This window comes from Penaeus vannamei, chromosome 20 (genome assembly GCF_042767895.1).
Source record: "Penaeus vannamei isolate JL-2024 chromosome 20, ASM4276789v1, whole genome shotgun sequence".
Taxonomy (NCBI): Eukaryota; Metazoa; Arthropoda; class Malacostraca; order Decapoda; family Penaeidae; genus Penaeus; species Penaeus vannamei.
The window spans coordinates 27,280,136-27,293,061 of NC_091568.1; the positions used below are offsets into that span (position 1 = coordinate 27,280,136).

Sequence of the window (12,926 nt, forward strand, 5' to 3'; positions counted from 1 at the left end):
CTGCCATTAGCCTTTGTCCTCCCACCTGAGTCCGATCACGTGGTCAACGGACTGGTCTTCAGCGCCCTCCGTGGTCTCCAAGAGTCTGTCGGAGGGCGAGAGATAAGCGGCGGAGACGAAGAGGCCGTTCAGCAGGGAGACCAAAGGCAAATGAGGCTTAGGTAAGTGAGTGAGGGGCGGCTTGTTTACATGAGCGCGTGGAAGTTTCTTGCAGAATAACTCTCTTAAATAATCTAAAGGAAGAAGAATATTCTAAAAGAAAAAGAAAGAAAGACTGATGTTTGATGCCAGACTCACCCCCAACGTGTTGAACAGGACAGGAAAGAAGAACGCATAATCATTAGCATACAAGAGCCTTGCATACACAGCGGTCCTAATGACCTGGCCACCGTGCCATCCTCTGACCTTGGTCCAGGCATTTTGTCAGCAAAAGAGGAATCGGCTGCCAACGAATAGACTCCGGAGACGGTAGACCAAACTTTTGCCAGCAAGGGGATCGAACCTTCCTCATACGAATCATATAATGGCAGAATAATAAAATTTTGAATTGAAATAATTCATTTATACGCAACATTTTTAGATAAATTATATAAGTACATGGCTCTAGAAGTTTTTTTTTTTTTTTTTTTTTTTTTTTTTTTTTTTTTTTTTTTTTTTTTTTTTTTTTTTTTTTTTAAGTGAATTAGTACACAAAACATAAAGTGTAGATTGGGAAAGAAGAAAAAGACATGCAAACGGTAGTACAAAATATCTAACGCAAAGTATAAAAGCTTAATGTTCAGGAGACGACGTCGAGAACTAAGACATAGGCTGTTTTATCTTGTTTCTTAGGATGCTTCCTGAACTTGAGATATTGCCATCAGGTAGGGCAGGAAGGCAGAACTTGGTACCTAATGAAATGGGTACCAGGAATACGCGTGTGTGTGTGCATATATATATGTGGGTGTGTGCGTGTGTGTGTATGTATGTATATATATGGATATATATACTTAAATAAATATATGCATATATATATGTACATCCACATACATATTCATATTAATAGATAAACACACTCACATATATATGAAGGGAAAAACACTCTACCGTGTTGATACTATGATAGAAAAACGCACAATGCACAAACTAGTCTCACTGTCTTCAGTAAATGTAGTTTGTGCATTGTGAGTTTTTCAACCATATATATATATATATGTGTGTGTGTGTGTGTGTGTGTGTGTGTGTAAGCTCGCAGTGGTGAGTAGTTTGCACGCTCTTTTGCTGGCTTATTTCCCTCCCCACGAAGAAACGCCTGTCGCAGTGGTTTGAATTTAACTCGGCTGTATTTCCACCCAAACTAATAAACTGAGTCCCGTGGCGGAATGACAGACTGTTGAATATATATACATCCTTATATTCATATAAGTATATGTACATATATATACATATTTACATGTATACGTATATATATATATATATATATATATATATATATATATATATATATATGTATGTATGTATATGTATATATATGTATTCATCTATGCGAATACATATATACATCTACATATTTATAAATGCATGTTTATGTGTATATAAAGATAGATTGATAGTTAAAACATATATTTGTGTCTATTTCTCTCTCTCTCTCTCTCTCCCTCTCCCTCCCTCTTTCTATCTCTAATGATATATTTGTATGAGTGTGTGTGCTCCAGTTATTTAGATTGGTGGGCGGAAGAAATGCTAGAAATGCAGCGTTGCCAATGACTTTCAGTCTCCGTCTTGTCTGTGTACCAGTGTTTGACCTTGGCACTGGCATATATCTGGCACTAGAAAATGATGGATTGGCGTGCGGTGACCGGACACTTGTCAATGAATAAAATACTTAACACGTTGGCCCGTAAGGGGATCGAACCCTCGACATCCGCGTTATTAGCACGGCGCTCTAACCAACTGAGCTAACAGGCCCTTAACCTTTTTGAAAATCTTTCTAATAATGGACTGCCAATCAACAAATTGTATTGCAGATTATTCAAAGTAGCAATATACCATCAATATAGCCTAGTGGTATATTGTATTTCAGAAGGATCATATCAGGACAGAACAAAATAAATATATTGTGTTTATCATTTCAAATGCATATAAGTCTATGAAAAATTACTTGTGCTTAGACAGTTTATCCTAACTGTTTTCAAATCTCATAACCATGATATGTAAGGTGCCTTTTCGAAAAGAAAAAAAAAAACTATTATATACTTATGTACACACACACATATATATGTATATATATATGTAAACATTCACATATATGAATAATATATATGGGTGTCTATATGTGCTATATATATGTATATATAAACAGATATATATGAACACAAACAGACGCAGTAATTTGTACACAAAAACAAAAAGGAAAACAATCACAATAAATGAATGAAATGAACTCTCTTCAAGAGTTCCTCTCCAGACGTATCATTAACCAAAAGTCTTTTATCATTTGTCTGAAGAGGAACTCGTGAAGGGTTCTATGCATATATATATTCATATATATTATATGTCACATATACACATATATATGTACATATATATACATACATACATATACAGATATCAGTTATATGAGGCTTAGGTAAGAGAGTGTGAGGCGACTTGTTTAGATAAGCTCGTGGAAGTTTCTTGCAGAATAACTCTTAAATAATCTAAAGGAAGAAGAATATTCTAAAAGAAAAAGAAAGAAAAAAAGACCGAGGTTTGATGCTAGACTCACCCCAACGTGTTGAACAGGACAGGAAAGAAGAACGCATAATCATTACCATACAAGAACCTTGCATACACTGCGGTCCCAAGGTGCCATCCTTTGACCTTGGTCTAGGCATTTTGTCAGCAAAAGAGGAATCGGCTGCCAACGGATAGACTCCGGAGACGGTAGACCAAACTTTTGCCAGCAAGGGGATCGAATCCTCCTCATAGAATCATATCGTAACTGCAGAATAATGACATTTTGAATTAAAATAATTCATTTATACGCAACATTTTTAGATCAATTATATAAGTACGTGGCTATAGAAGTTTTTTTTACAGTAAGTTAGTAAACAAAACATAAAGTGTGGATTGGGAAAGAAGAAAAAGACATGCAAACGGTAGTACAATATATCTAACACAAAGAATAAAAGCTTCATGTTCATGAGACGACGTCGAGAACACAGACAGAGGCCGTTTTATCCTATTTCTTAGGATGCTTCCTGAACTATTTTGAGATATTGGCATCAGGTGCGTGCGATGAACGGACACCAGAGTCACTTAATAAAATACTCAACATGGCCCGTAAGGGGATCGAACCCTCGACATCCGCGTTATTAGCACGGCGCTCTAACCAACTGAGCTAACAGGCCCTTACCTCTGGAGAGAGTCTTTCACATAGTGAACTGTCAGAAGGATCATATCAGGACAGAGCAGAATAAATTCACTTTGTTTATCATTCCAAATGCATATAAGCCTCAGGCAGTTTATCCTAAATGTTTTCAAATCCCATAACCATGATATATAAGAAAAAAATCTAATATATACTTATGTACACACATATATATATGTAAACATATTTACATATATAAATAATATATATGGGTGTGTATATATATGCATATATATGTATATATATACATATATATATATATAAACACAAGCACAAACGTAGTAATTTGTACACAAAAGCAAAAAGGAAAACAATCACAATAAATGAAGGAAATGAACTCTCTTCAAGAGTTCCTCTCCAGACGTATGATTAACCAAGAGTCTTATATCATTTGTCTGAAGAGGATCTCGTAAAGGGTTCGAAACGTTACACTTTATTTTGATTTCTATTCTGACTCTTTTCCTCTTCATACATATATACATATATATACATACATGCATAATTATGCATATGTGTATATGGATATATATATATATATATATATATATATATATATATATATATATATATATATATATATATACATATGTATACATATACATATATACATGTACATATGCATATATAATATATATATTCATATAAATATGTATTACTATATATATATGTATATATACATATATATATATACAAATGCATACAACATTTTGTATATATATTTAATATATATACACATACACATACAGAAACACACACCGCACACACACGCGCGTGTGTTTGTGTGTGTGTGTATACACATGTATACATACACAACACATATATATGTATATATACATATATACCGATATGTATATATGTATATATATATATATATATATATATATATATATATATATATATATATATATATATATATATATATATATATATATAAACATGTACATGCATGTGCGTATATGTACATATATACTTGTGTATGAGCTCCAGTTATTTAGTTTAGTGGGCGGAAGGAAGGCTGCAAGTAAAGACTGTTAAGCTAAGAATAGTAGAGGCTTGAAATGCAGCGTCTCCGTCTTGTCTGTGTACCAGTATTTGATCTTGGCACTGGCATATATCTGGCACTGGAGCCTCGTGGTTTTGCCTGCGATAAACCGACACTTGAGGCATTCTATCAAAATCATGCTCCTTGGCCTGTAAGGGGATCGAACCCTCGACATCCGCGTTATTAGCTGGTGGGTGTGCTACACAGGGGCAGGAGAATATATGAAAATTTTGAGCTAGCTTAACAAGTAACAAAGAAAAACAAATCAAAACGTAATAAGCATGATAAAGTGTATCAGGAATGACCAATGAACGACATTTTTCGTGGTAGGGTACCCTTGCCAAAGCAAAAAAGGGGCATCAAAATATTATGCTAGATCAGCTCATAGTGTAACAACTTGAGACTGGCTTCAAATTCATCTGTAAGGCCCATTTTATCAGAAATAAGTAGTGACTCATTTTTAGTGGTGGGGGATTCGAGCCAGACACCTCATGTATAATACTCCATATCATCATCCTGATCTGACATCACCTCACTCACTCCATGGCTCGTCCTCAGACTCGATCAGTTCATCTGGATTTTCTGGGTCTGAGTCCATGTCATCACTACCAGTGATGATGCAATAAACAGAAACTATACTTCAGTGGAACTATAAAGATGTTGATTTTCAGATATTGATTGGTATCATAAGGTTACATCTATTCTCCATCAGCTGATGCTAGCTACTACGATAGGAAATAGAATATTGAGTATGCACTTATGAATACGAGATATATATTCATACACACATAAACTGAAGGAGATAGAGAGGGGGGAGAGAGAAGGAGAGAGAGATAAATATATACACATATGTGTGTGTATGTGCACATATACACATGTGTATATATATGCATATACAATATATATATACATTTATATATATACAAATATATATATAACCTTGGATCTGACATATATCTGGCACTGAAGCCTGATGGATTCACATGCGATAAACGGACACCAGAGTCATTGTATTAAAAGTATACATGCTTGGCCCGTAAGGGGATCGAACCCTCGACATCCGCGTTATTAGCACGGCGCTCTAACCAACTGAGCTAACAGGCCCTTACACTACTTGAAAATTTTTCTCATAATGAACCGTCAGTCAACAAATTTTATTGAAGATAATTAAAAGTAGCAATGTACAATCAATATAGCCTAGTGTTAGACTGTATTTCAGAAGGATTGTATCAGGACAGAGCAAAATAAACACATTGTTTATCATTTCAAATGCATATAAGCCTATGAAAAACTACTTCTTAGAAAATGCTTCGGCAGTTTATCTTAAATGTTTTCAAATCGCATTACCATACATATATATATATTTATGACCAAAAGCACAAACACGGCAATTTGTACATAAAAACAAAAAGGAAAACAACCACGACAGGAAATAAAGGAAATTAACTCTCTTCAAGAGTCCCTCTCCAGACGTAAGATTAACCAAACGTCTTTTATCATTTGTCTGAAGAGGAACTCATGAAAGGTTCGAAACGCTGCACTGTATTTTGATTTCTATTGTGACTTTTCCTCTTCATATTATATATATATATATATATATATATATATATATATATATATATATATATATATACACACACATCATTAATTTTGCATATATATACACATATCTATCAATCTGAGTATATAAATTCATATATAGTATACAGTGTGTCACACATACACATATATGTATATATGAATATACATATATATACATACATATACAGATATCAGTTCTATGTATGTGTGTTTTTGTATGTGCATAGGAGTATATACACCTGAGTGTGTGTGTGAACATGTTTTCCTTCTTATACACCTTAGTAACTCGTCGTTGCGATTAGCCATTGTCCTCCCACCTGAGTCCGATCACGTGGTCAACGGACTGGTCTTCAGCGCCCTCCGTGGTCTCCAAGAGTCTGTCGGAGGGCGAGAGATAAGCGGCGGAGACGAAGAGGCCGTTCAGCAGGGAGACCAAAGGCAAATGAGGCTTAGGTAAGTGAGTGAGGGGCGGCTTGTTTACATGAGCGCGTGGAAGTTTCTTGCAGAATAACTCTCTTAAATAATCTAAAGGAAGAAGAATATTCTAAAAGAAAAAGAAAGAAAGAAAGACTGAGGTTTGATGCCAGACTCACCCCCAACGTGTTGAACAGGACAGGAAAGAAGAACGCATAATCATTAGCATACAAGAGCCTTGCATACACAGCGGTCCTAATGGCCTGGCCATCGTGCCATCCTCTGACCTTGGTCCAGGCATTTTGTCAGCAAAAGAGGAATCGGCTGCCAACGAATCGACTCCGGAGACGGTAGACCAAACTTTTGCCAGCAAGGGGATCGAACCTTCCTCATACGAATCATATAATGGCAGAATAATGACATTTTGAATTAAAATAATTCATTTATACGCAACATTTTTAGATGAATTGTATACGTACGTGGGTCTAGAATTTTTTTTTTTTTTTTTTTTTTTTTTTTTTACAATGAATTAGTACACAAAACATAAAATGTGGATTTGGGAAAGAAGAAAAAGACATGCAAACGGTAGCACAAAATATCTAACGCAAAGAATAAAAGTTTCATGATCAGGAGACGACGTCGAGAACACAGACAGAGGCCTTTTTATCTTGTTTCTTAGGATGCTTCTTGAACTTGAGATATTGCCATCAGGTAGGGCAGGAAGGCAGAACTTGGTACCTAATGAAATGGGTACCAGGAATACGCATGTGTGTATGCATATATATATATATATATATATATATATATATATATATATATATATATATATATATGTGTGTGTGTGTGTGTGTGTGTGTGTGTGTGTGTGTGTGTGTGTGTGTGCGCGCGCGCTTGTGTGCATGTATGTATATATATGTATGTATATACTTAAATAAACACGCGGACTTAGAGAAAAATGCATAGATATACTCCTGGTACCCATTTCATTAGGTACCAAGTTTTGCCTTCCTGCCCTACTTGATGCCAATATCTCAAAATAGTTCAGGAAGCATCCTAAGAAACAGGATAAAACGGCCTCTGTCTGTGTTCTCGACGTCGCCTCCTGAACATGAAGCTTTTATTCTTTGCGTTAGATATTTTGTACTACCGTTTGCATGTCTTTTTAATCTTTCCCAATCCACACTTTATGTTTTGTGTACTAATTCACTGTACAAAAAAAAAAAAAAAAATTATAGAGCCACTTACTTATATAATTTATCTAAAAATGTTGCGTATAAATGAATTATTTAAATTCAAAATTTCATTATTCTGCCATTATATGATTCGTATGAGGAGGGTTCGATCCCCTTGCTGACAAAAGTTTGGTCTACTGTCTCCGGAGTCTATTCGTTGGCAGCCGATTTCTCTTTTGCTGACAAAATGCCTAGACCAAGGTCAAAGGATGGCACCTTGGGACCGCAGTGTATGCAAGGCTCTTGCATGGTAATGATTATGCGTTCTTCTTCCCTGTCCTGTTCAACACGTTGGGGTGAGTCTGGCATCAAACCTCGGTCTTTTGTTCTTTCTTTTTCTTTTAGAATCTTCTTCCTTTAGATTATTTAAGAGAGTTATTCTGCAAGAAACTTCCACGCGCTCATGTAAACTCACTTACCGAAGCTTATTTAAACAAGTCGCCTCACACTCTCTTACCTAAGCCTCATTTGCCTTTGGTCTCCCTGCTGAACGGCCTCTTCGTCTCCGCCGCTTATCTCTCGCCCTCCGACAGACTCTTGGAGACCACGGAGGGCGCTGAAGACCAGTCCGTTGACCACGTGATCGGCCTCAGGTGGGAGGACAAAAGCTAATCGCAGCGAAGAGTTCCCAAGGTGTACATGAAGGAAAAATGTTCACACACCCACTCAGGTGTATATACTCCTATACACATACATAAACATACATATAACTGATATCTGTATATGTATGTATATATGTATATATATGTACATATATGTGTATATGTAACATATAATATATATGAATATATATATGCATAGAACCCTTCACGAGTTCCTCTTCAGACAAATGATGAAAGACTCTCGGTTAATCATACGTCTGAAGAGGAACTCTTGAAGAGAGTTCATTTCCTTCATTTATTGTGATTGTTTTCCTTTTTGTTTTTGTGTACAAATTACTGCGTCTGTGTTTGTGTTCATATATATCTGTTTATATATACATATATATAGCACATATATACACCCATATATATTATTCATATATGTAAATATGTTTACATATATATGTGTATATATATATATATATATATATATATATATATATATATACATATGTGTGTGTGTGTGTACATAAGTATATAATAGATTTTTTTTTCTTTTCGAAAAGGTACCTTATATATCATGGTTATGAGATTTGAAAACATTTACGATAAATTGCCTAAGCATAAGTAGTTTTCCATAGGCTTATATGCATTTAAAGTGATTAATACAATGTATTTATTTTGTTCTGTCCTGATATGATCCTTCTGAAATACAATATAACACTAGGCTATGTTGATGGTAAATTGCTACTTTTGATAATCTTCAATACAATTTGTTAACTGGCAGTCCATTATTAGAAAGATTATCAAAAAGGTTAAGGGCCTGTAAGCTCAGTTGGGTAGAGCGCCGTGCTAATAATGCGGATGTCGAGGGTTCGATCCCCTTACGGGCCAACATATTGAGAATTTTATTCATTGACTGGTGTCTAGTCACCGTACGCCAATCCATCAGTCTCCAGTGCCAGATATATGCCAGTGCCAATGTCAAACACTGGTACACAGACAAGACGGAGACTGAAAGTCATTGGCAACGCTGCATTTCTAGCATTTCTTCCGCCCACCAATCTAAATAACTGGAGCACACACACTCATACACACATATATTATTAGAGATAGAAAGAGGGAGGGAGAGGGAGAGAGAGAGAAATAGACACAAATATGTTATATCTATCAATCTATCTTTATATACACATATACATGCATCTATAAATGTGTAGATGTATATATGTATACGCATAGATGAATACATATATATATATACATACATACATACATATATATATATATATATATATATATATATATATATATATATATATATATATATATATATATATATATATATATGTATACATGTAAATATGTATATATATGTACATATATTTATATAAATATAAGGATGTATATATATTCAGCAGTCTGTCATTCCGCCACGGGACTCAGTTTATTAGTTTGGGTGGAAATACAGCCGAGTTAAATTCAAACCACTGCGACAGGCAAAAGAGCGTGAAAACTACTCACCACTTCGACGTAGATTTCCTGAGCTTACACACACACACACACACACACACACACACACACACACACACACACACACACACACACACACACATATATATATATATATATATATATATATATATATATATATATATATATATATGGTTGAAAAACTTACAATGCACAAACTACATTTACTGGACAGTGAGACTAGTTTGTGCATTGTGCGTTTTTCTATCATAGTATCAACACGGTAGAGTGTTTTTCCCTTCATATATATGTGTGTGCTTATCTATTGATATAAATATATGCATGGATGTACATACATATATGCATATATTTATTTAAGTATATATATACATATATATACATACATACACACACACGCACACACACACACACACACACACACACACACACACACACACACACACACACACACACACATATATATATATATGTGTGTGTGTGTGTGTGTGTGTGTGTGTGTGTGTGTGTGTGTGTGTGTGTGTGTGTGTGTGTGTGTGTGCATATACATGCGTATTCCTGGTACCCATTTCATTAGGTATCAAGTTCTGCCTTCCTGCCCTACCTGATGTCAATATCTCAAGTTCAAGAAGCATCCTAAGAAACAAGATAAAACGGCCTCTGTCTGTGTTCTCGACGTCGTCTCCTGAACATGAAGCTGTTATTCTTTGCGTTAGATATTTTGTACTACCGTTTGCATGTCTTAACTCTTCTTTCCCAATCTACACTTTATATTTTGTGTACTAATTCACTGTAAAAAAAAAAAAAAAAAAAAAAAAAAAAAAAAAAAACTTCTAGAGCCACGTACTTATATAATTTATCTAAAAATATTGCGTATAAATGAATTATTTCAATTCAAAATTTCATTATTCTGCCATTATATGATTCGTATGAGGAAGGTTCGATCCCCTTGCTGGCAAAAGTTTGGTCTATCGTCTCCGGAGTCTATCCGTTGGCAGCCGATTCCTCTTTTGCTGACAAAATGCCTGGACCAAGGTCAGAGGATGGCACGGTGGCCAGGCCATTAGGACCGCTGTGTATGCAAGGCTCTTGTATGGTAATGATTATGCGTTCTACTTTCCTGTCCTGTTCAACACGTTGGGGGTGAGTCTGGCATCAAACCTCAGTCTTTCTTTCTTTCTTTTTCTTTTAGAATATTCTTCTTCCTTTAGTTTATTTAAGAGAGTTATTCTGCAAGAAACTCCCACGCGCTCATGTAAACAAGCCGCCCCTCACTCACTTACCTAAGCCTCATTTGCCTTTGGTCTCCCTGCTGAACGGCCTCTTCGTCTCCGCCGCTTATCTCTCGCCCTCCGACAGACTCTTGGAGACCACGGAGGGCGCTGAAGACCAGTCCGTTAACCACGTGATCGGACTCAGGTGGGAGGACAATGGCTAATCGCAACGACGAGTTACTAAGGTGTATAAGAAGGAAAACATGTTCACACACACACTCAGGTGTATATACTCCTATACACATACAAAAACACACATACATATAACTGATATCTGTATATGTATGTATATATGTATATATATATACATATATGTGTATGTGTGACACACTGTATACTATATATGAATTTATATACTCAGATTGATAGATGTGCGTATATATATGCAAAATCATGCATGTATATATATATATATATATATATATATATATATATATATATATGAAGAGGAAAAGTCACAATAGAAATCAAAATACAGTGCAGCGTTTCGAGCCTTTCATGAGTTCCTCTTCAGACAAATGATAAAAGACGTTTGGTTAATCTTACGTCTGGAGAGGGACTCTTGAAGAGAGTTCATTTCCTTTATTTCTTGTCGTGGTTGTTTTCCTTTTTGTTTTTATGTACAAATTGCTGCGTTTGTGTTTTTGGTCATATATATATGTATGGTAATGCGATTTGAAAACATTTAAGATAAACTGCCTAAGCATTTTCTAAGAAGTAGTTTTTCATAGGCTTATATGCATTTGAAATGATAAACAGAATGTGTTTATTTTGCTCTGTCCTGATAGAATCCTTCTGAAATAGTCTAACACTAGGCTATATTGATTGTACATTGCTACTTTTAATTATCTTCAATATAATTTGTTCACTGACGGTTCATTATGAGAAAGATTTTCAAGTAGTGTAAGGGCCTGTTAGCTCAGTTGGTTACAGCGCCGTGCTAATAACGCGGATGTCGAGGATTCGATCCGCTTACGGGCCAAGCATGTATAATTTTAATACAATGACTCTGGTGTCCGTTTATCGCATGTGAATCCATCAGGCTTCAGTGCCAGATATATGTCAGCTCCAAGGTTATGTATATATATATATATATATATATATATATATATATATATATATATATATATATATATATATATATATATATATATATATATATACATCATGTATATGCATATATATACACATATGTGTATATGTGCACATACACATATATGTTTATATATTTATCTCTCTCTCTCCTTCTCTCTCCCCCCTCTCTATCTCCTTCAGTTTCTGTGTGTATGAATATATATCTCGTATTCATAAGTGCATACTCAATATTCGATTTCCTATCGTAGTAGCTAGCATCAGCTGATGGAGAATAGATGTAACCTTATGATATCAATCAATATCTGAAAATCAACATCTTTATAGTTCCACTGAAGTATAGTTTCTGTTTATTGCATCATCACTGGTAGTGATGACATGGACTCAGACCCAGAAAATCCAGATGAACTGGATGAACTGATCGAGTCTGAGGACGAGCCATGGAGTGAGTGAGGTGAGGTCAGATCAGGATGATGATATGGAGTATTACGCATGAGGTGTCTGGCTCGAATCCCCCACCACTAAAAATGAGTCACTACTTATTTCTGATAAAATGGGCCTTACTGATGAATTTGAAGCCAGTCTCAAGTTGTTACACTATGAGCTGATCAGGCATAATATTTTGATGCCCCTTTTTTGCCCTAGCAGGGGTACCCCACCACTTGTTTTTCTTTGTTACTAGTTAAGCTAACTCAATTTTTTCATATATTCTCCTGCCCCTGTGTAGCACACCCACCAGTTAATAACGCGGATGTCGAGGGTTCGATCCTCTTACGGGCCAAGGAGTATTATTTTTTATACAACGCTTCAAGTGTCGGTTTATCGCATGCA

At 35.5% G+C, this 12,926-nt stretch overlaps 4 non-coding genes across 4 annotated transcripts; 1 reads left to right on the forward strand and 3 right to left on the reverse strand.

Annotated features, from left to right (window-relative positions):
- Window positions 1-1,873: 1,873 nt before the first annotated feature.
- On the reverse strand, window positions 1,874-1,947 carry TRNAI-AAU (transfer RNA isoleucine (anticodon AAU)). Its single transcript has one exon. It is a non-coding gene; the product is annotated as a tRNA-Ile (tRNA).
- A 1,350-nt stretch (window positions 1,948-3,297) lies between these two features.
- TRNAI-AAU (transfer RNA isoleucine (anticodon AAU)) lies at window positions 3,298-3,371 on the reverse strand. Its single transcript has one exon. It is a non-coding gene; the product is annotated as a tRNA-Ile (tRNA).
- A 2,092-nt stretch (window positions 3,372-5,463) lies between these two features.
- On the reverse strand, window positions 5,464-5,537 carry TRNAI-AAU (transfer RNA isoleucine (anticodon AAU)). Its single transcript has one exon. It is a non-coding gene; the product is annotated as a tRNA-Ile (tRNA).
- Window positions 5,538-9,061: 3,524 nt separating this feature from the next.
- Window positions 9,062-9,135, forward strand: TRNAI-AAU (transfer RNA isoleucine (anticodon AAU)). Its single transcript has one exon. It is a non-coding gene; the product is annotated as a tRNA-Ile (tRNA).
- The last annotated feature ends 3,791 nt before the right edge of the window (window positions 9,136-12,926 follow it).